Below are 24,467 nucleotides of genomic sequence, written 5' to 3' on the forward strand. Positions count from 1 at the left end.
GTATCTGAGCCCCACCGGCAACATTGGGCAAGTCACACTGAGATTTTAAATGAGCATTGAAAGGGGCTGTGTAACCAGTACTACCACCATGCTTGGGAAAGACTGGCCCATGCTGTGAGCTCATGAGAGATTCAGAAAATATAAGGATAGTGTTCAAAAGTATCTACAGAGGAAAGTGAAGAATTATGGTTGAAACTGATCTATTCCATCCAAATGAGCATAAGCAGCTTGCAGCCAAGTTTTGTTGTTATTGTGGTTGTTTTTTTGTGCTGTCTTTGTACTGCTATCTCCATGCAGCAGTTTTTCAAGACAAGAAGTAACAGGACACCAAATTAGTGGTTATTCCATGGACCCTTTGGAACAGTGGAACCAGTGACTAAAGTTGGATTCCAGAATGCACAGGCAGGTATTTTAGGCAAGAGGGAAAGCTTGGCTTAAAACCACTTGGCTTTAAAAAAAAAAATAATGAAGGACTTGGAGGAATTTTTATAAAATCTACTTGCTCTTGGCAAGGACCTTATGTATGTGGTCATGGAAATGGCCCCATAATTGTACTCCAGAAATTAAGTTTTCATTCAAAATACTGAGCTTATTATAGCCTTCAAGGTGGTGAAAATAACCTTCATAATGTAAACTAATGCTGTGATGTCTGCCTGAGTATGGAGACAGCCTGAAACAATAGCTCTGAGAAGAGCATGTTCCAATTCTTCTCAATGGGTGTTAACTCTGATATCTACTGATGATACCTTATATACTAATATAGTTAGCTAAGTCACTGCTGATCATTTTAGCAGAAACACCCAACTAATGTACATCTCTATTGTTACTGGATATAGTGGCAGATATTGGGCGGTGGAGCAGTTAGCTGCTGTCAAGGATTGACGAGATGGGAAGTTCAACACTCATGCTCTAATTTCAAAGTCACCTCCACCCCTGACCAAAAAGGCGTAGAAAAAGTAGACATGGATACGTTTCCCACTGTGCAAAAATGTCAACTGCTAGCAAGATGCCAACCGAAAATGACTTCCACCCCTTCCTGAGAGCCAAAGGCCCCAAATGTCCCCTTCCCAGCTCCCTAAATCACCAGCTTCATCCAAACAGTAGTGATGCACTTTCCATACACAATTCTGCAATACACTGGAAGTCTGGGGGCAACATAAAATGAACTGACATTAATATCAAAATACATGTAAAATAAAACAACAATTATGTATGTTTAGGGATAATTGTTGGTGGGGAGCAGCACATCATACTGGAGTTTGAAATGGTATAATTTGGGTCTAATGTGTAGTGGGGGATAAAGAGCTGTGCTTATAGCAAAACAAATTACAAAACAAACAAATGTGACAGAATAACTTCGTGTCTTGTTCCATATTTAGTAAATTTTGTTCCTAAGAAATGTGTGAGAGATTTTTTTTTTATGTATATAGTGACATTTGCACTTTTTTTATATAAACATTTTTACAGTATTTTGTTACCCCAGAACACACCAGCTAATAGCCAAATCCCTAAAGCCGCTAACAATCAAATCTGGCTCGAGTTGCCTCTGAATAACTTCTATTTCTTCAATGCTTTTGCACAGCAGGATGGCTAATAAACAACTGAGCAGTAAAACTACAAGTTATCCAATACTGCCTCTGTCTTCTCCAGTTCAGGACCAGCTATAATATGATGTGGAAATATATCCATTGGCCAACCAGCCTCTGGGAATTCTTATGTTTCATGTCGGTTTGTCTTTATTTGGGTTATTTTGGGATATCCACAAAAATGAGTCCCAATTCCCTATCCCTTGCTCTCCACCTCCCCACAATCACACACTCTAGCAAGCAAAACATTCTGGCTGCTCAAATGTGGTCAGGGAATAAACTATTGCAAGGGAAAAAAACTAGCTTCATCTTAATGGTTTCCATCCAAATGATTTAGCCCAAAGGCTTTCCTTCATACAAGTCTAACACAATAGGATTTATAGAACTTGCTTGTGCTCTCTCACATTCTATCTATCCCTGTCAAGAGTTCTCAGCCCACAGAGGAGATAGTAGGGTAGCTGGGAACTTACTCTGAATCCAATTTTAATTTTATTATCATTTTCTTTAGGAATTAACTCCATCTAAGGTCTGGTAGATTACCAGTGTATTGTAAACAGCCTTATGTTTTACTGACTCCTTTATAACTAAGGTCCCAGCACTGCAACGTGGAATTCTGCAGCTGCAGGATCAGCCAGAGGGGCAGTTTCTCTCAAGCAAGTTTAATTGTACTTTCCGTATGGCAGGGCTGATGGAAAAACTGAAGGGAGAATTTTCAAGTGACTCTACTAGGTTACAGAGTTAGATAACAGGTGCCTCCTCATTCAGCACCCAAACATAGATACAGTTGACTTGTGAGCTGTGGAAATCCACCCCTGGCTAAAGAACATCCTAAAATTCATATTATTGGGTTCCAGAGCTGCTCCAGCATTGCAGCTTGTTTTCTTTTTCTGCTCGGTACTGCTACTTCTTTATGATTACTGTGTTACCTTTATGGATAACACTATTAGAGTGGTACCCAATACCGGTGCTGCTGTTCTTATAGGTCTCTCAGTGGTCTCTTGTTCCCTACTATTTATAAGGTTATAACTAGGCTGTAAAATTTTTGCTCTGGGCTAAAATTTGGTATACCAGATCTTGCTCCTAAAAAGATTTTTTCCTCTACGCTATAAAAATAAAATCTCTATTGAAAGATAAAACACCACAAAAAAGAATTCAAGAAAACAAACATGGTTCACCATTATTTGGCAAGTCCATAATCTTTAGAAAAAATCCTAAAGAAACATACTTTCTTACAAAGAAAAAAGGCTTTGTTCTTGTAACTGTGAGAAAACCACTTGAGTCCAAGTGATGTCCACAGGAAAGGAAAATAAACAGCCCCGGGAGCTCTGGGGATGCAAATAGGAGATGTGGACCCAGAGGGAGCTGGGCATAGGACACAATTCTATTTGGAAGCTGTGATATTCTAGAAATCCTGCCCCCTTTAAAGTCCATGAGAGTTTTGCCACTGACTTTAGTGAAGCCAGGATATCAACCTGTATCTGGATGGGAGGCAGAAGTGTGTAGTGTTTTTCAGTGGACAGCAATTTCAAGTGCCGACAAGTTGGTTAAAGCAGGGTAGATATTTTCTTTTTGATTCTGTTGTTCTGAATAGTGTCAATGTAGCAGGACCATTCTGGATACAAGAGATATCTTGGGTTACTCGAAAAGGGTACATATGCAGCTCTGTGGCTCACTCCCATGAACTGAGTTCATCCGTTTTCTGATGTTCTTTACTGTTTTAGAATTTACATCCAAAGCCTAGTTTCTCCTGGAAAATGGCCTCACCCTAGATCTAATCCATTGACTTTGGGGCCAGGGGAATTATTTTGGCATGTGAACAGGGGAGGTCATACACTGTGATGTACTGGATAACAACTGCCACAGAAAGAGTTTTGTCTTGCCACCAAGCATTTTGTTTTGCTGAATGCCCTTTGAATTCAGACCAGCCTTTTAAACTGGGGTCTCCAAAGTTAGGATCCTAAATCCATTTTTAGGTCCCTGCTTAAAAGTGGCCTGATGTTCCAGTTATTGGGCTCAACAGAGAGGTAACTGGGTGAAATTCTGTGGCTTGTGTTATACAGGCGTCAGACTAGTTACTTAGATTCTGGCCTTAGTATCTATGCATTCCAAGTTGCCAAGTGCTCATGCTGTGTGTTTTCTGCACCACTGAACATCAGGCCATTTTTATTCAGGTGCCTAACTTACGGGGCCCAAGTTTGAAACAGCTGGTTTTAATCTATAATGTTGATCAGGTTTCACTGGGTATTTGCTGTTTGTTCTCAGTTATCAACATTTGAAAATTAACTACTGTGTACAGACAATAACTTCCTAATGTTACTGAATACATGTTACTGTATTCACATTGTAAAGATTCCACATCCTTGTTCTGTGGCAAGACTTAGGTATAAGACCATTACGGTGCTGTATTAAAAGCCTAAATATATACTGACACATATTTTTGCATTTACACAATGAGCTGTCAAAAGCACACTGCAACCACCCTCACACAGCCATTACAATTTGTCACATTGGGCTCCATGTGCCACACCAGAATCATATTAATTTATTCACTTAACTAGTGTTGTGAAAGGAAAAGGAAACCGATGGAACAGCAGCAAAATCTACATGCAAAGATTTGACTTCAACCCTCAGAAACAAGTCAGGACAAATCAGAGACGAGATCAGAAGTCAACTTTGAATTCACTGACTTTTGCCCTCAAAGGATAGAACGGACGTCTTCAGAGAGTGGGTAATTGTGAGTACTGTGAAGTATGTTTGAGGCTGCTTCATATGTGCACATATGGGGGAAAAGCAGCAGCAAAGAGACGTGCAACTGTTATACCTCACTTTGGCATCCCTACAAATCTCCATGGGTCCCTCCAGACACAGTCCCAGAGGGTGTCACCAGCATGTTTTACCATGTCTGGTCTCCCCATATCTTTCACACATTACCCCTCCCATTGCAGCAAATCCTGGCTGACCATTCTTTCCCATGGCCTGTAGGGCCCTAACCACAGCAGAACCCAAATGTGTGCACCAGTTACTAGAAACCTCTGCAGAGGGTCTGCACCCCCTATACCGCTCTGAAAGAGGCACGGCCAGTGGATTCATTTTTACAGGGATTAACCAACCATACCACCACACCTCACCCTTCCCCTGAACAAGGGGAGTTTGTAGTGTAGCTAAGGAGGGAAGGTTCACAGGTGGTCCTTCCACTCCAACTTGCAGCAAGGCTTTTGTCCTCATGTGACCTTTGCAGGCTCTCTCAAGTGCAGAGGCCCACAGGCAGGAGTAACTTGCATGGGGCCAGCAGATGGTTCAGAATATGGTGCACATTAACACACTCTTTCTGCATGCCTGTCTCTGCCACAAAAGTGAACAGGGCTGGGATTTAGTCTCTATACAGTCTCCAAAACCTAGGTCACAACACGATGAGTCCAATGCAACTGAGAAATCTTTACTGTCATTACAAGCTATGCAAGTATTGCCAAAGATAAAAAAAAAAAACACACACACACACACTTCAGTCTTAGTTTTCTATTGCTTTACTTCTGTGGGTTTAAAGAGAGGCACTCTAATGTTTTTCTGAACTGTTCTTTTCATTATAACAGTGAATGATTCTAATACAAATTGCTTCAGTTATGATGCAGGAAAATGTTACACACATGCAGGATTATGGGCTATGTTATCCTGCAACTTGCCAAGAACACCTTTCTAAGAAGAAATCATTCTCCCTCTAGGTTTGTTTCCTGGTAAATAATCAATCAGTTAGCTAATCTGCCCAAGAGGTCTCTTTCTCTCTGTTTTTTCCATTAAACAGAAGTGTAAACAAATATATATGGCATTCCTAAGATAAATGCAGCAATGGATGTTTTCTCACCTGATATTATCAGGTACTCTTTAAGTACACTCGGGAGTTTCTTGTGAACTGAGCTGGGCAGACATTCTTTTCCTGGTGGGACATATGCCTTTATAGAACTGCCTTTTAAAGAATTCCCCCAAATATTTTTGGAATAGCATTTTTATTACTCAACCTACCCATGTACAGTGTGCCTTCAGCATTGGGATTTTATTTTTCCAAAATACCGAGCATATGCACATTGAGATTTTTTTGGAGGCTTTTAACTTGACCAGATTTGGTTGAATTTTCACAGGGATGGCAAAAAAGCAGATTTCTGACACCAGGGCCATCCACTGCCAAATTTCAAGTCCCTGCTTCAAAGCATGGCAACACCAGAGCTTCTGAACAAAATAGTTGCAAGAATTTTTTTATTTTTTACCATGGGCAAAGCAATGTTCTTTCTCCTAATCTCATTCTTGGAAATGGCTGAACACTTTTAGCTAAAACTTTCCAAAAAAAAATCACCCAGAGGCAGACATTTAGCATGGAAAATTTCAGCCTGAACAGTTGAAGGTTGGCAAAGTTATAAGCAGCGGCCATCAGGGTCTCATATAATGGGAGGCGTCAGGCAAACTTAACTCTATGAAGCACTACCAGCTCCATCTATAAGTACAGTAATGCACTCACGTATGTCAGGTCTATACGCCATTGTCATGAAGCTGTTTTTAAGGAGTTAAGAATAATATATGTTATTGTGAGACGTGATGTGTATTGTGAAGGATTGTGAAGCTGAAATGCAAGAAGGCATAATCTTACAACTAAAGAGCTTTATGGTAGGGGGACACAGATTAGATCATGACAGGTTTCAGAGTAGCAGCTGTGTTAGTCTGTATCCGCAAAAAGAAGAACAGGAGTACTTGTGGTACCTTAGAGACTAACAAATTTATTAGAGCATAAGCTTTCGTGGACTACAGCCCACTTGCATCCAAAGAAGTGGGCTGTAGTCCACGAAAGCTTATGCTCTAATAAATTTGTTAGTCTCTAAGGTGCCACAAGTACTCCTGTGCTTCTTTTTTTAGATTAGATCATGAGTACTCTAGAGAATTTAAAGACTTGCCCATTATTCACAGAGATCTGGAATCACTTTCCAGACATTTTGGGTGATTGCAATACAATCTTTACCTAGACTATTAAAGGATCTGTCCAATTAAAATACATAAATTCCCACCCATCAGAACTACAGATACAAAGCACTAAATAAGAGCAATGTATTGTTATCCTCACCACTGTTAATCTTTGTAGGGATTTTCACATGATAGATATTTCCTTATCTAAATTTAAACATAACTCAAGGATCTATAAGTCCAAAATAACAAAAATTATATATATATATATATATATATATATATATATATATATATATATATATATATATATATATATATATCAAACAAATGAGGTAAGTTACAAAGACAGAAAAATGAGCAGTGTTTGGAAAGGTGTGTGTTATGTACAATTTTCTCTAGGGAACTGGCCAAAAGTTAAGAAATTATAAGCAAGAGAATCAGTTTAGTATTACACTTAATCCTTCTAGAAACCCCAAGGATGTAGTCAGCATAATGTATTACCGATCATATTGATATAAACTTTTGAAACATATTAAGAGGCAGCATGACCTAGTAGATTGAGCATGTGGCTGCAAAACGGGATTCCAGCATTCTAATCCTGGCTTGGACACTGACTCCTGGAACCTTAGTAGATCACGTAAGGCCCAACTCTGCTATTCAAACTCATGCTGAGTGGTACCCAACAACCGTAATGATAAATGGGGCTACTAGCATAGTAGGGTGTGTCTCATGTTCTATGAATATCTATGGCCTGTGTTATACGGAAGTCAAACTAGATGATCACAATGGTCCCTTCTGGCTTCAGAATCTATGGGAGTAAGCCATCTTGATTTCTCTTCCAGCCCCATTGAAGGCAATGGGAGTTTCACCATTGATTTCAAGGGGACCAGAATTTAACCCTACCTATTTCCCTTTCATAAAACTAGGATCATACTTACAGACCTCATAGAGGACTGTAAGGGTACATTAATGTTTGTTCAGAATTCTGAATATTGACAATGGTATGTGTCATGTATTATTTATGTGTATTAATTAAAATGCTTTGGTTAAAATTTACAATCCAGTTCGTTAGACAGAATCACATAAACCCACTCAGTCTGTGGTACTAACTCACACACTTGTCACTAGTCAGACCCTAAATCTAGTCACAGACTAAAAAAGTCACACCTCTTTCCTACAGAGGACTACTGTTTGCTTAGATGTTAACATTTATTTCACATCATTCTTGGAGTCTGCTCCTGCTCTGCTGACTTCAATGATGCAGGATCAAAGCATTAGTTTCTAGATACTCCACAAAATCATCATATAAGGCAGTGAATATTTTTACTCTCTATCAGAAAACAATGGATGATGTCTTTTTAGTCACTCAGGGACAGATCTTCAGCAGGTGTAAATTACCAGGTAGGCCTAATTTATATCACTCGAGGATCTGTTCCTCTGGTATCTCCATTGGGTTCTCTCTTAAAATTTCCTATCAGTGCAATATAATTGGTACAGGTCCCTCAGGGGTAACAATAACAAGAAATCTGGCGCAGCCATGGTACCATCATGTTGTTTAATTCTGATCAGAGCAAACTTGGGTGATATGGTGGTAAAAAAGGTTGGTAGCTGCCAGTGTCTCATCTACACTAGAGTTCCCAATGCTGGAGCTGCCAACAATGAGAACTTTTAAAGAAAAGGTATAGACAAGGCCAATGATGCAAGTATGTTCTCTTGGATTGAAGTCAGAACTTTGAATGTTATCTGCTGCAGACACTGGACAGATATTTACCATAATATGGGGAACTATTATTACCCCTTGAGCTAGAAATGTGAACTCTAGTTTAGCAATAACGCCATTAGCCTCCGGCTTCATTATTATGTCTCAGTGTTGCAATTCATGGAGCAATAACTTTTCAGCAACTCCAGTCCCTGTTGGTATAAATTTATATCCCCAGCATGCCAGTGAGAATAATAACCTACCAATAAAACCTATTATTTCTCTCATAAGACTAACTTCCAAAGTGAGAAAATGTCCTGCTATTGTCATATTTCTGATTTCACATGTTAGCTTCGCTGTGTGTGTGTGCGTGCGCATGTGTGTGTATTTTTTACATAATATATAATGGAGAAAAGAAAATTAACACTACTAATATTGGCCCCTGAGGTAAACTTCCTGTTGGGTCTGTAACTTTTAATATTTACATTAACATTCTACTTGTTACATAACTATGAGAAAATCTTGGTTCATGACTGGCTGAGAACACTAATGTGACAAGTCATCACATTTCCAAAGCCCAAGGCCAAGTCTTTCAGAAGCAACTAGGCCTAGAATTGTAAAGGTATTTATGCTCCTAACTCTCATTGAAATCAATGGAAGTTAGGTGCCCAAATACCTTTAAAAACCCAGGCCCTAGTGATTTTGGGTGCCTCCATTTTCGAGTCTCCAACCTGACACACCTTCAAGGAGCATGTATTTCAGAGAGCAAGTGCTCAGCACTTTTTGTGACTCAGGTCCCTTTGATGTGTCTCAAGTTGGGCACCTCAAAGTGGAGACTCCACAAATCAATGATCATTTTAAAAAATCTTGGTTAATATTTACGTCATAGTAAATATAAAGTATACAACAATTACCTCCCTATATCTCTGCAGAGGGTGATGTCTATTCAATGTTTCTCGTATACGTGTTTTTCTCTAGGTATATATTGGCACATTCTATACATTTTGTCTATCTATACTGAACATTTTTAAATGAACAGGTAAACAAACCATCAAGGCCAGTTTTCATATTCCTTTGTTTATTTATAATGTTCATTTCCAGCCCTTTAATTTTGGTACAAAATACCTGCTCACTGGTTCTAATACAACACAAGGCAGTTCTCATGTACTTTACAAGTATATCAGTAAAATACTGTATCCCACCCAACAGGTTTTCAAAATAGCCAGGCACTTTAACTGGCAACACACATATATAGGCTAGGGGAACATAAGGGGTGGGGCAGTAAAAGAAAGAGGGCTTAAAAAAAAAAAAGATATTTATTTGACATAAAGCAGCCTTCCCAGCCATTATCAATAATCACTGTTCCAACTGTCTGATGCATATGCTGGCCTGCTCTGCTACATGAAGTGGCTCTCTGCTGGAAGAGGCATTAATTATGAGCAGGCAAGAAGAAACTTCTGTGACGGTGATGGCTGCTCCATTGGATGATTCTCCCTGTGCTAAGCTTGTTTTCATTAACTTTCTAAATAAATGATAAAAGGCCTGGGACACAGGCAATGGGAAGACAAAACCATAATCACTGGATTTTCTGGCTGACTTCCTATATGCAGATGAGGAAGCATCATTTAGATCTGTGTGCGCGCCTACGCAGATTTCCTGTCATAACTCAACCAGTTCAACCATCAGTATAAATATTAGTCCACTTGGAGCTTGAAGTTTTGGCTACTTTTATGATGCTGAGGTTTAAAACAAAACAAAAAAAAAGAAAAACTTCTCATGGTATGAGGTTTCATATTAGGCCTGTGACTTAACAAAATAAGATAATGAGGACAGAGAAACCAATGGCAGAAAGACTGTGTCTGTTCTCATATTGGTATAGTGCTGCCAATCCTCATGGTTTTATTGCAAGTCTCACCATAGCTGCTGTTTCTCGTAAAGCCCCAGCTCCTAGAGTCATGTGATTAAGTTGGAATCTCAGCTTTCATTAAAAAAAAAAAAAAAAGTTTCTAGCCTTCCTGGCCATGTAGAAAAACTTGAAAATATGACCCCCTAAAGGCTTAATCACCAGAAGACAAATAAAAATATCCCTGGTTCAATATTTTCTAAAATGTCATGGTTTTTGAACCCAATCTCATGATTTTTGGAGCCTGACTCAGAATTTTTTTAGGAGTCAGCTATACTGCTGGTGTAAATCTGGAGCAGCTCCACTGACATCAATGAAATTAAACAATTTAAAAATGTTATTATAAGGGAGAAAAGAATCAGGCTAAGAGAAGTGACAGCTGTGATTACTCATGCAGACTGTGCATTAGGAATGGTCAAAGGCTCTTTTTTTTTTACGAAAAACTTTGGTTCCGTTTTTATTTGTACTGAATTAGGGAAAACTTAGCCCATATTTGCTCCAAGTAGCCTGGTTAGCCCAAAATTCTTCAACGCTATTAGAACACAATATTAATAATATCAGTGGATGGTTGAGACTCAGTTAATCTGAGAGAAATTTATGCCAGCTGTTGTAGGAGGCTTCAGTCATTCAAATGCAAGGTAGATTTCCCCCCCACACGATCATACCTGGATAGGGATGGAGTAGAAGTAAACATGACCTTTTGTTGAAAAGTCCTATCCTGCCCCCAGATTTCATTGCTCAGAAGATCATTCCTATCTTGCTGACACAGGGAACAGCGACTAGCAAGAATGGTTTTAAAGGTTAAACCACTGAACCGTCTGTCATGTTTTTTAAAAAAAATAGGCAGACAAGAGCACTACAAATCAAGCGAAATGACCTCTCAGCAGAAGCAGAGGGCAAAGGTGTACACAGCATTATCCTGTTTGGAACACAATACACAGAAACTCTGTTCACACTAGGATTCTGTAGAGAAAACAATTGTCTTAATCACAACCCCTTGGAGCTAGCAACTTTCAGGCACTGGTTTTGTATCAGGAAATGCCAGATCTTGGCAGCAAACATGTTACCAATATGTCTGATAAAACAACAGCGTTCTCTGTATGTGTATTATCTCCAAGGCCTGAAGAAAACAGAAGCTAAAAATCTCAAATGTTCTCTTCCGAAAAGAGGCACAAAAGCTATGGACTGTCTTTCTCAGGTATTTTGTGTTGTATTACTTCCCTGACCAGCATTGCTCCTTTAAGAAGATCAAAGCAGTACGCCTTGCACGAAGAGGGTTTAAATAGGGACTCCAACTAATTGCAGCAAGTAAGCTGAGGACACAAGCATTCGCGGAACACTCCAAAGTCTTCCCCTCTTCTCACTCACATCCCTCCATCTTTACTCCCCCCAAAAGTTGAAAACATCCAGGTGACTACGTAAGGGAGAGGCCTTTTCTAGTGGCCTGAGCACAGGATTGGGAGCCAAGGCCTCCTGAATTCTAATCTCATCTTTGACAGTGACTCTCCTCAACTTAACTTCCCTGTGCCTCATTTTTTCCATCCTTAAGAATGGGTATAATGAGAAACAGAATGAGCCGTTTACCAGTATATGTATACCAGTATACTAGACCAGCAAAGCACACCTTGTGTGGCCGCAGCTTATATCGGCAAAGCTGCACTTTTACTGGTATAGCTTATTCCACCACCTTATCCCCTACTGACTGAAACAAGCTATTCTGATGAAAGTGCTGTTTTGCTAGTATAATTGCATCTACAGGAGGGGCTTTTCCTGGCACACCTATGCGGCATAAACCTCTTCTCTTCACCCCCTGATCAACACAGCTGTGCTGGCTGAAATCTGTAATGCAGACATAGCCTTCCCTACTCCCCGGGGTTTTGCGATAATGTAACAGAGGGTAAATTGTGATAAAAGTGAGCAGGATCACTCAGCCAAATCATGATCCTCCATTTGGAAACCATGTCTCATGCCCCATATTCCTCGACTCATTGTATCTCTGTTTAGATTGTAAATTCTTTTGAACTCCTGGACAATCATTGCGCTGTTATGGAAGAGGATGCAGTCTCTGGTCTCCTTTACGGTTATCGGGGTGTGCTCTGTTCTGCAGAGGCTAGATTCACGTTCCTTGCACACTCACCCATGGGCCAGGCACAGTCTTGCCTCTGATGCTGAAGAAAGCTTTGAAATGAAAAGCTCTCTGTGTTATCATTGTGGAGAGGATGGCGTTCTACTTCCCGTCAAGTACAGCTCAGCAGTTGCAGATAGATGGCATTAGAAGTGGGCCTTGGATGTTCTATATTTCACTTAATTGTGAGAGGGCTGACACTAGGGCTTGGCATGGAGTGATAAAAAAGGATGTAGTCTGATTTGGCAAATTAGCCCCTGGTATGATGCAGTTGCCATATGTACTAGGTGCCAAATTTCAAATGGAGCAGAGTACCCTGACCCTGACCTTTGGCTCAGAATGCTAAGTTCAGTCTCCAGGGAGCCTTTCTAGCCTGAAGCATGTTTTAGAGCTGTGAAGAGAATAACTGTATTCACTTGGGGGTTATTTACAGCAGAACATTTGTATTCACTTATGCTGAAATCTAAGGAGGGCTTTGGGGAAGTCTCAGCTTGTCATTCATTCCAAGAACAGATTTTGTGACTCTTCTTATACAGGTGTCTGGGACCTGTGTAAATCTACCCTGGCTGACCACAAATACCTGATGATGCATTTATTTTAAAAAGCAGGATGCTAATTCTCATTCCACTAATCTGCAGTACCCAGGATCTGACACCCTCTCTCCCACTGCTTACCAATGATTTAATAGTAGCTTTGCAATGTTTCTGTTACCAACACTTCACTATTTGTAATAGACATACTCCAGAACATTTACTAATTTACAAGTAGTATCATAAATAATTTAAACTATACTTGAAATGAATGAAGCACATTTTTTTCATCCCTGCTATGCATAGCTGTGCTATGCTGGTTGTTTGCTTACTAATTAAAAAATGTAATTGTTCGCAATGGGTCATTAGAGCAAATTAGTGAGGTTAGACTAGAGAATTAAATATAGGCTAATTTCAACTGTAATCTTGGTAACGGTAATGTATAATCAGTGTATCTGTTCTATTCAGGTTCTCATACTGCCCCCATAACTGTGGTGTCTGCACACCTGCCATAACTTCAAAAGCCAACACCACCTGGCGTCGGATTTGAACTCAAGGCCTTTTGCACTTCATACTGGAACCAGTTCCCCTAAAATGTACTAACCACTTCGCAGATGCTCAGTCAATGTGATCCGCAGTTTATCTAAAATTGATATTGGCTCTAGATTTCCAGGATGACCCTACAGGGGTTTCTTCTGTAACCTATGCTATACTTTCAGCTCCAACTGTCCCACTCGCAAACAGATTCACCAAATAAACTTTTCAGTGCTTGAATTCCTGGCCAGGGACTGAGGCAAATCCTCTGCTCATGCTCAATTTGAAACAGACTCTCCTTCTAGGGGTGCAAAACTTTTGCCTGGAAATATGTCAAGTCAGGACCTTGGCCTGTATTCACTGACCTCTGATGTCAGCGATTAGATAATACATGACTGGAAGTGCTTTCAACAGTGCTATTGTATGCTGAGAAACATAATAAAGAGCGCACATCGTGGCAATCCTAAACATATAAAATTCCCTAGAGTGGGGTTACCATATCTCATAAATAAAAAAAGAGGACCCTCCACGGGCCCTGGCCCCGCCCATTTCCCCCACCCCTAGCCCCGCCCCAACTCCACCCCTTCCCCACCCTAACTCCGCCCCCTCCTCCCTTCCACTCCCAGCCAGGGGGAAAGGGCTGCCCCAGTGCTACCGGCTTCAGGGTTTGCCGGGCAGCCCCCAGACCCTGCGCCCCCAGCTGGCGCTTCCCCAGCCGGGCACTTCCCCTCCCGGGCTCAGGCGGCGCAGGGTCCGGAGGCACGGGGGCTGCCCGAAGCCGGTAGCTCTCGGGCAGCCCGGCTCTTAAACAGAGCCAAAGAGGAGCAGAGCCTCCAGCCGCAGCGGCTCTGTGTAACTGACACTGTGTCAGTTACACAGAGCCTCCGCGGCTGGATACTCTGCTCCTCTTCGGCTCTGTTTAAGAGCCGGGCTGCCTGAGCGCTACCGGCTTCAGGCAGCCCCCGTGCCTCCAGACCCTGCGCCCCCAGCCAGGCACTTCCCCTCCCGGGCTCTGGCGGCGCAGGGTCCGGAGGCACGGGGGCTGCCCGAGGCCGGTAGCGCTGGGGCAGCCCGGCTCTTAAACAGAGCCGAAGAGGAGCAGAGCCTCCAGCCGCGGCGGCTCTGCTCCTCCCCGACTCTTCGGCTTTGTTTAAGAGCCGGGCTGCCCGAGCGCTACCAGCTTCGGGCAGCCCCCGTGCAGCCCGGTTCTTAAACAGAGCCGAAGAGTCGGGGAGGAGCAGAGCCGCCATTTTCCCGGACATGTTCGGCTTTTTGGCAATTCCCCCCGGACGGGGGTTTGACTGCCGAAAAGCCGGACATGTCCGGGAAAAAGAGGACGTATGGCAACCCTACCCTAGAGGGATTATCCTGTGAGAGAAAATGTCTTTGGTATGTCCCTGTTTTTCACACTGGTCTCACTGACTTAGCGGTTGGATAATGCACGGCAACCTACCCACCCAAAAAACAAATCCCACCCACACCGCAGGGCTACACAAAACTTTCCATTTCACTCCATAGAAAAATGCTATAGCCTCCATAGGCTCTTGTACAGTTCCTGATATTCAAGAATCAGTACTAAATAACCCTCATTTTCTCTTCTAAGGTGCTTTTCATGCCATGCATTATAACCCTAAATCTTTTACAAAAATGAGCAAGCCCAACATCTTCAGTGTTTAAGAGAAAGACCGATCATACTAAACAGATTTGTGTTTAGATTTAAAAGCAGAAGTTGGTACCACATTTAAAAAATGAACCAGTAACAGAAGGGAATTTCTAGATGCAACGGGAAATGACAGCCAAATACTCCAAACTCAAAATTACAGTCTTGTACCAACAGCCAAGATTTTCCATATTAGGCAAATTGGCATCTCAACTTTCCAGACCTATTATGTTAGCTTGTAAGATATGTGTTAGACTGTAAGCTTTTTGGAATGGAGATTCTGTTTGTCTATGCTTTGCAAAGCACGATGTGCATTTCTAGCACTATATAAATGTCTCAGATAATGCATGCAAATTATTCTACTTCCTTGAAGCCAGATTATATGCAAATTCCACAGTACAAGTGAGAAATGCATATCCACAGCAAGATCAGAGTCTATTGCAAATGGACATAGGATCAATTCTGTAACATTGGTGAAAAAGATACTATGCTAGCTTCATTAGTTAATTTTTTTTTTTTTTACTTGCAGCAGTTAAAGGAAATCCCATAGCGCTTGTGCTACTTACACTGAGTTCTGGTCATGCTTCTGATGCAAGTCAGTCCTGTTTTGCACTCATTTTCCCACATTCGATAGCAAATAAGATTATATGGCTGCCCCTTGCTTTATTTCTAGTTTTAACACCCTAACTTCTTTCACTTCTCTGCTTCTTTCTAATGTCTTATCCCCACCTTCTAAACATAAAGTAGATATCAACAGAGTTCTGCCCATGGAAGAGCTCTGACTGCTGCATGCTAGATGAGCAAAAGCTATCCCCGCTGCATCCATGCTTGATTTCATCACCGTCTATAGGGTCTTCTACATCACTGCATAGCGCAAGCCCCAGCCCTTCTCCAAGCACTTGCCGTGCAAGTTCAGATCACAAAGTTATTCCAGGAAGCTTCCTCCATGCATCATCTCCAACCTTTCCAATAAGAGGGTAGCTGCTGTGCAGAATGACCCTTTCCTGTGGTTTCCTGAGAGTTGGAAACGCAACATCTATTTAATTGTTTTTGCCATCAGAAGCGATACCCCAGAAGACAGAGTTGGAAACATTACAGCTGCCTTTCTGAAACAGCGAATCTGCACAGGAATCCCAGAAATCAAATCAGGCCAATGGGTTCACTTCAATTTCCCCATTTGTGTACTGAAGGCCACCAGACAAGGATTACCTAGGATGATTTAATTACATGCAAAAACAGCTGCAAAGCTTTGTGGGGTATCTTGAGGGTTTTAGTTCTGGGGGTGAAGGGAGGGAAGAAATTAGACACAGACAGGTTGGGTTAGTTTGGGATGGTCTTTGATGACTAAGAGGGCTGTTGTCACACACTTTTTTTTTTTTTTTTTTTTTTTAATAGCAGCACAGGGTCAAGGATTGATACACACAAAGCGAGAAAGAGTCAGACACAGTGATCCCGTCCTAGTTGGAAAGCTATCAAGAGTAAGCTGGTACAAGAAACGTTAACTTTGTTGCGTCTGATGAAGTGGGTATTCACCCACGAAAGCTTATGCTCTAATACGTCTGTTAGTCTATAAGGTGCCACAGGACTCTTTCTCGCTTTTTACAGATCCAGACTAACACGGCTACCCCTCTGATACTTGACACAAAGTTAACGTTTCTTGTACCAGCTTACTCCTGATAGCTTTCCAACTAGGACAGGATCACCGTGTCTGACTGGCAATACAAGACGGCAATATACTTTCTCCAGATCTGTGTTCACTGGCATATAAAGGAAGACTTCACATTCTTTTATGTTAAATGATGCCTGCGGCAGAGGAGGGCACTGGGGCGGGGGATGGGAGATGTGGCATGTTCTTGGTGACACCGGATGAACTCTTGGCCCCACTGAAGTTGGTGAGAATGTGGCAATTGACGTCAACAGGCCAGGATTTCACCCATTGTCTTTTGATAGGTGTGTCTGGAGAATGGCAGATATCACCTTCCAATGAAACTCAGCACCTTCACTCTCATGGGGCCTGATCCTATGAGATACTACTGGGTTCCCTCAAGTCCTATTTGCTTAGCTTCCACTGGAAGTGAGGAGACTCAGCCCCTTGCAAGAAGGCTCTGGGGTACCACCCCCAACGGTGGTGGGGGAAATATCTCTCATAATACCAATTTCCATAAACCGTGATAAGAGCTCATCAATGCTATCTGCAAACTGTTTGATTGAACAGCCTTCCATTTAGGACTGTACCAAACAAATCTCATGCAGGAATTACAGTCCATGTGGTTTTTGTTTGGTTTTGTTTTTCCTTGAATTTTATTTCTGGAATATTTTTGCTTTGTAAGGTCATTTTCTTGCATAGCATGCAATATCTAATTATTTGTGGCCTTTTTTTTTTTTTTTTAAACTGACATTTTCCCCAAGCTTACGGCTACAAGATGCTTATTCAAACCATCCTTTTTGCTTCGTTGAGGGCTCTAGTGCTGCTAAAACAAAAACAAAAATATAAAAATGAAAGGTATACTTAGCTGGAACGGACACCTTTTTGTCCTATGCATGTGTGCACACGCAGACACACATTTATTTTACTCTCTCCTTTATGGTGTTTCCTATCTGAAGAACACTCCACAAAAAGACGTGAAGACAACCTTTTATTGCTTGGATTTTAAAAGGAACCTGTGGGAGTTAGGTACCCCAAATCCCACAAAATGTCAACAGGACTGGATGCCTAACATCCTTTGCCTCCTTTGAAATTCCCAGCCTTACTGAACTAAGAAAAAAGAAAACCTTGCCTAAAAGCAAGAATCCACTAATTAAAGAGAAATGGCTTATTTGTCTTGGGTCCTGAAGCCACAGTCCTCTATGTCTGAAAACACAAGTTTCTCACCGTCTCTCCCCTAGGGCTGTGACCTAAGCAACTTAAATGCTTCACAGATTTTGGTCAAAATCTGCTCCTTATTTACTGGATTGCAATGTGCAAGCAATTACTGAATGGGTCACATTTATTGAATAAAAGCACTTAGGCATTATGTTTACAAAGGCTCAGAAACATTAAAATCCAGTGAAAAACAATTATTTTTACAGAATACATCTGCAAGCAATATGGAGTCATTTTGTTTTTGTAAATTTCTCCGTAACAGATTTATAGCTGGTGTGGAAAATGTTCACATCACGTCAGTGAGTTATTTTGAAATGCCAAACTTAATAAATGAAAAATTATTGCAAATAATATTGCAGCCTTACCAAAAAAGCAGCCAAAATGCCAGTGGTTTCCTGACTAGTCAAGCCTCTTAAGGTTGGCAGGACTCTTCAGACTAATCAGGAAGAGTTAGACAAATAATTATTTTATTACTGAAACTGTCAAATAAATCAAGATCTGGTCAGCAACTGTTTCTGATCCCTGCATTCTGGCTGACTTGCTTTTCCATAAAACTTAGGCTAACTGTGATCTTGGGGGGAAAGGGGGGGGGGAGGTCTGTAGAACAAATATAGGCTTTTAAGCCTCCAAACAAAACTCTCTCCAAACTTAGGCCAGCATTTTTCTTGGCTTCTCCAAGTTTGTGCTCTGGAATATGGCTCAGAGAGGACCAGAAATGCTTTATAACCCACTAGATTCAATCAACGCTGTTATTCTTAGAGGAACTGTGGAGCTCAGTTCACAAAGGGTAACATGAGCATAATGTTTAAAAGGACATTGTCTATTGAATTAGGCATCAAACTTGACCTCCTTTATCACTTGATTCTTCTGGGATCTTCAGGCAAGGTTGTTTTCCCCAAGAATGTCTACTCTTTGGGTAGGCAAAATGAATAGGAGCTTTGCTTGAGTTACAAGTGCTGAGCAGGCCCATAACAAGGGTCACCACCGGTCCTGAATTGGGTTGGGACTGTCCCGAAATGCAAAGTTCAAGTCCCAATCCTGGGCTGAATGACTACGGGACAGCATTTGTCCCAGATTCCCTGTGGTGCCAGTCCACGCTGCCCAAGGCTCAGGGGCAGCATCAGACTCTTCCCAGTGTGTGTATGTGTGTGTGTGTGTGGGGGGGGGTGTCAGGACTGAGGTGGACTTCAGGAGCTCCCCCGCCCCAACACCATGAGGCCCTGCCCCTGCTCTTCCTCTTCCCCCTTGGCCCTGCCCTTTGGCCAGGCCAGAGCCGGGGTAAGAGTTGCCTAGCCCCAGAACCTCCATCTGCCCTGGGCGGCATGAGGCGGCTCTTGGGTCCCACGGTCACCTGCCCACAGCAGGTGGAGGGTCCAGGGCAACCCACAGTGGCCCAGGCTACCTGGGCAGTTCTTACCACGGCCTGGCTCTGGCTTCCGACCTGGCCAGGGGGCAGGGCCTTGGGGGCGGGGGGAGAAGAGGAGGAGCAGGGGCTGGGGGGAAGAGGAAGGGTGGAGTAGGGGCACCTGCATGTGTTCCGCTTTTGCCTTTTGAAAAGGTGGTCACCCAGCCATAACGGCGGATTGCAGAATAGAGGAATTTAAGAAAGCTAACCACACCAAAGTGTTGGACGTGCTATGCACCTTACTCTAAACAAATTTGTGCATGCAGTGAAGTTTCAGCTGAGTAAGAACTAAGGCCCCAGTTTAGCAAAGCATTTAACTGTCTTTTTAAATCCATTTTCATTCAGCATAGCACTTAAGCACATGCTTAAATTTAGACATGTTGGACTTAAGCATGTGCTTAAGTACTTTGCTGAATAGGGAAATCCAGATTGCTAAATCAGAGTCTAATTAAGGACATCAGGGTTTGGCCCTGTGTCCTACCCTGCCCAATCCAATCCAGACTGTGTCATTTATCTGCACTACACAATTTTGGTTTAAACGTGAACCAGCATTTGTGGAAAACCTTGAAATTAAGGCCTAGCAACTGCCACACTAGGGTTTATAACTGTGTTTGGAACCATTTTTAATTATGGTTATAACACAGATTATGTACACAAACCAAACAGGTGAGAACTGTGTTTAGAAATTGTAAGATCACCTAGGCAAAGACTGTCTCTGTCTTTGTGCACCCTCTTGCACAAAGCACGTTGACAGCAATGAAAAAACAATCAACAATACTACTAATAATGCTAAAGATTTGCAAAGAGGATGAATAGGGTAAGGTTTTGGGCAAGGAAGATGGTTTAAAAACATCCCTTTCCACACAGGACAGTGACACTGTGCTAAAACCATGCTATCCACAGGTGCTTGACAACTATTTGCAAATACAATTGTAGCTAGAGCAGCACTGTTCTTAATAGGAATCAACTTTTAATACAGATCAGTTTTAGGTCTAATTGACTTCACAGTGTCTCTATAAATAACTATCTATTCATCTAGCTAGCAGGCCGTCTACTCTCCTTGCACATGTCTCAGTATGGAAAGACAGCACTACAGGCATCATCCTTTTCTCTCCCCCACACCACACAGTTTCTTCTTCCACCTGCCATTTCATAAAATGTTGACAGTTAGCGATTCTCTATTATTGGTCACAACATTGTTGTTACAGAGAGAAAGCTTGCAGTGCCAGCAGTTTGCCTCCTGAAAATCAACTTTCAGGAGGGAGGGTGAAGGAAGGCCAGAGAGGAGGAACAGAGAGAAAAAACAGAGAGATTTCAGGTTTACATAAATCTCTCTTTAGTCATTAGTAATTGCTTAGCAGACAAAACTGTCACTAGCTCAAGGAAAGGAAAGTGCCCTTTGCTTAAATAAAATGTTGATAAGTGTGAAAACTAAGGTGAATTGTATAAAGCTGTTTTTCAGGATGGACTTCTAGTGTGACCAGCTGAGGAGAGAAGTGGAAAGATCCAGTTCCGAGAGATCATCCAGGAAAGCTAGTGAAAAACGCAAATTTTTTAAGCTGGGGGTTAGGATACAATCATTAATTGCCTTGTGCACACTCCGCCTATCATATAGTTATAGGATGCTCACTCTTTCCACTTGGAGTAGTGCTAATTATTTACAATTATTCTAGGACATATAGGAAAGAAATATCTATACTAAATTGCTATTTAAGGGAATTTGGATCTGAGTAAATGAAACTCGGGGTAACGCTTTATTGCATTTCAGCTGTGTATAAGCTAATGTTAAACAAGAATGGAGGGTTCATGCTGTATGGTATTCAAGTAAATATTAAAAGAATCCATTAATATTTGATTGCATGACCAAAATGAAGGGCTATCTCCCAGCACATGTCTAAGTGTACAGGACACTAGCGCTCCAGATAATCATCCCTTAGGTTTACAGTGAATTATTTAATTTTGGGTAGCATTACAGCAAAGCCCATCCATCCAAAATGAACTTACAGTACAAATAAAATCTCTCCCCCTCCTCATTTACATTGCAATACATGTACTTGTTATGTAGAGCGTACAAGAGGCAGCACAGTGTAAGGATTGGAGCAGGAGATTGAGAGTCAGGAGCTCCTGTCTCTATTTCCAATTGCTTTTGCGGACTGGAGCAAGACACTTTACCTTAATTTCCCCATCTGTAGGATGGGAACCATACCTCTAATTACACGGATATTGAAAGGCTGAATCGATGTTTGTGTAGTGATCTGAAGATATGCATTATGAAGAATAAATATCTTACTTTTACACACAGTATTTCCCCCTGCCTTCCTCATTCTCATATATCAGGGGTTCTCAAACTGGGGCTCGGGACCCCTCAGGGGGTCTCAAGGTTATTACATGGGGGGGTCATGAGCTGTCAGCCTCCATCCCAAACCCTGCTTTGCAGCCAGCATTTATAATGGTGTTAAATATATTTTCAAGTGTTTTTAATTTATGTGAAAGGGGTCACCAGTACAAAAGTTTGAGAACCACTGTCATATATATTAGATGGGGTGGGGTGGGGTGGCAAAAGGGGTAGGTGAAAACAAGTTTTTACTCATCCACTTAAAGCACACTGCCCTTCCATCTGCTTTACACTGTACATCATCACCTACTGTCCTAGCTGGAGATGATTTTCGAGTACTTAAACTGTTGATGGCTGTTGGTAATGATGTATGAAGCAGAAACAAAGCCAGAGTTTCAAAGAATCTTGGAGACTTCAAAAGGCTGAGAAGAACTAGTAATATGATTTTGACTAAATACAGATACATGCAACAAGAAGCTGCCACTTCTACCAAATGAGCTCTCCTTCTGGAGCAACCTTTTAATTTCTTGCAGTTGCACAAATGATCTCTTCTAGCACTGTGTGTTAGAGTTCAAAGGAGACAGCAATCAGAACAGTATCTTGATACTCTCGCCACGTTAAAGCATTTAAGAGAATAAGCTTCAAGGTCTCAGCAAGAACAAGACTTTCAATGTAACAAGAAAAACATGAGTTTAAACAAAACAAATCCAAAATGTATTCCGGTTTAGCTAAAGTTAATTAATTAATTAATTAATTTTCAAGGAATGCCTGTCACTCTTAAAGAGAATAAATATATACAAGGCAAATGTCCAAAGATTAGTTTTGGCTAAGACAGTTTGTAATAAGAGTGTAATAATACTACTAGTAGAGGAAGTGGTTACATCCTGGGACTGAATCAGGAGACCTGGGCTTCTAGTCCCAACTCTGCCACTAGTTCATTATATGACCACAGGCAAATCACTTATTTTCTCTGAACCTCAGCATTTTCACCTGTAAAATGATGATAATAATGCTTACTCATCTTTTAGCACACTTTGAGATCTCTGGATGAAAAATGTTATATAAGCACAAATTATTATTACTGTGCGTTATTTGTATTCCAGTAGTGACTAGAACATGCTAAGTTGCCTCCACACACAGAGCAGGACATCATCTCTGCTCTGAAGAGCTCACAGGAAGAAAAGAAGCCCCATAAAACAGAATAAATTAAAATAAATATCAGCTATCCCCAAATGCACATCAGCCTAGCTATGATCTTTTGTAGACCTCATGGTAGAAGTGTCTTGAGAAGAGATTTGAAGGAGGAAATACCAGCTCCCAGCCGCCGTGGGTGGAGGAGGAACCTCTCAGCTCCCAGCCACCAAGGTGGCAGGGGAAACCATGCAGACGCAGCAGCAAAAGTCACAGACAGGTCACAGCTTCCATGAATTTTTGTTTATTGCCCGTATCCTGTTCATAACTTTTACTGAAAATAACCACGGCAAAATTTTGGTCTTAGCAATAACATCAGAAGACAGTGGTGGGAGAGGAGGATCAAAAGGAAGACAGGCTGGCGGTGCTGTCAGAGTGGAAGAGGTGTGGGTGGTGCATTAGAACAAAAAGGGATTGGTGGGCAGAGACAGAGCTGGGAGGGGCCCTGAAAAGGAGGACAAGAAACTAGCATTTTATGGAAAAGACGGTGCCAGTGGAGGGACTCAAAGAAGGCTGGAGGAGGGTCCTCTATTGTGTGGCTATAACCTGCCCTCGCAGGGGGCCAAGCTCAATGATCATTCTAATAGGCCTTCCTCGTTAATAACTACTAGAATCCTAAAAACAGGCAAATTCTGTTTCCTTCCCCTGCCCCTTTCACTTGGGTTCCGTGGGGATTGGAGGGACGATGAGGGACAGACAAAAGTTCAGGCTAAGGGAATAAGAGACTCATGGTCACGTATTAACCATAGTCTGATTGTCCAGGATACGCAGTGGTGCATATCATATATCACAGGGCAGGCTTCAGCAATTAGTATAAATAAATAGTTCAGAAAGCATATTTATATCCAGAACTAAGAGATTGCTTAGGTTTTGAGAGCTGCAGACACTACAAATTAAACTTAGATCTATTGATATTACCAACCTGGTTTATATAGGAATGGGAACCCTTTCAATTTCAGCCTATTGCTTTTCTATTTATAATATTCCAGCTAGCTACACCTGCTTGATTATCTTTAAAAATACTTCTCAGGTTGATTCCATTAAATAACAAATGAAGATCTTTAAAGCGAACGTGGCCCTTTCCCCTGAACTAGTATTTATGGACAAGAACATTTGGGGCTGATCTTTCTTGTTGAGCAGCACATCTAAGACTAAGACTTAAATCACCTGAATGATGCATTGACAATAATTGGCCTGCTAACGCAAAGTCTTACTCACATAAGTAGTCCCACTGAGGTCAATAGGACCAGTCAAGTGACTAATGACGACTGGCCTGATTTTTAGAACTGCTGAGCAGCTAGAGTTGTGGATGTTCAGAACTTCTGAAAACCAGGCTCTACTTGCACAGATAAAGATTTGCACAATCAAGTCCCACGGATGTTGTTATTTTGAATGTTAAGTTTAATATTCTTGGAATTCCCTTCCAATGTTATTTAGACTGAGGCCTCAGTGTTGACTATTGACAGGCAAATGAAAATATAAGATTTGGTGATTGTGCTCAGACTATAGGGATTAGACCTACATTTTTTGCATTCGTGTCCTTCACTATTGAGATATTTGGGGAGGGGATTTTGCTCTTTGATTTGGGGACTGGCTGTGTCAGATACTGGACAGGCACAGAATGTGGTGGGTATCCTGACAGGACACCGAGGCTGATGAAAATCTTGTAGGAAGAATGAAGCTGAATAA

General features: G+C 41.6%; 1 protein-coding gene and 1 long non-coding RNA gene across 22 annotated transcripts in view; both read right to left on the reverse strand.

Moving 5' to 3' along the window:
- Positions 1-24,467, reverse strand: part of FBRSL1 (fibrosin like 1) — a 717,289-nt gene that overhangs the window by 171,930 nt on the left and 520,892 nt on the right. The window lies entirely within an intron of this gene.
- On the reverse strand, positions 10-6,313 carry LOC135975769 (uncharacterized). Its single transcript, XR_010592793.1, has 2 exons — positions 3,059-6,313; positions 10-2,997 (listed from the first exon to the last, which is right to left on the reverse strand). It is a non-coding gene; the product is annotated as an uncharacterized LOC135975769 (long non-coding RNA).

Source organism: Chrysemys picta, chromosome 15 (genome assembly GCF_011386835.1).
Source record: "Chrysemys picta bellii isolate R12L10 chromosome 15, ASM1138683v2, whole genome shotgun sequence".
Taxonomy (NCBI): Eukaryota; Metazoa; Chordata; order Testudines; family Emydidae; genus Chrysemys; species Chrysemys picta.